A 763-nucleotide genomic window follows, 5' to 3' on the forward strand; every position below is an offset into this window, starting at 1 on the left:
AGAACATTATCAGTGGTGTTTCACTGTTTTAGTTTATTTGGTTTTTGTGTGTGCTGAATAAAAAATGTAACGCGTGATAAACAATGGTGTTTGTATGTATGGATTTATTAACTACATATAAACATAATTCATGTGTATATAATATTTTATTATCAGGTTAGCAGGCGTTACATATATGAGAATGCCACGTCATTAAGCTTAAACGCACACACACAAACATACACACAAGCATTATTCTATCATTCTATAGTGTCTATAGTGTTATTCATACACTGTTCTAACATTGTTTATTTCACGGACCACTGTCAATCAGATGCTTGCCTTGCCGTCCATCCATCTATCTATCTATCTATCTATCTATCTATGACTCTTGATATCTAACTCTCTTGCTTGCTATCGCTCCCCCAATGGTCAGTAACATAGTAGCAAATCACGGACCACTGTCAATCAGGTGCTTGCCTTGCCGTCCATCCATCCATCCATCTATCTATCTATCTGTCTATGACTCTCGATATCTAACTCTCTTGCTTGCTATCGCTCCCCCAATGGTCAGTAGCATAGTAGCATAACAGCAGATCACGGACCACTGTCAATCAGATGCTTGCCTTGCCGTCCATCCATCCATCCATCTATCTATCTATCTATCTATGACTCTCGATATCTAACTCTCTTGCTTGCTATCGCTCCCCCAATGGTCAGTAGCATAGTAGCATAACAGCAGATCACGGACCACTGTCAATCAGATGCTTGCCTTGCCGTCCAT

This window comes from Amia ocellicauda, chromosome 2 (genome assembly GCF_036373705.1).
Source record: "Amia ocellicauda isolate fAmiCal2 chromosome 2, fAmiCal2.hap1, whole genome shotgun sequence".
Classification (NCBI taxonomy): Eukaryota; Metazoa; Chordata; class Actinopteri; order Amiiformes; family Amiidae; genus Amia; species Amia ocellicauda.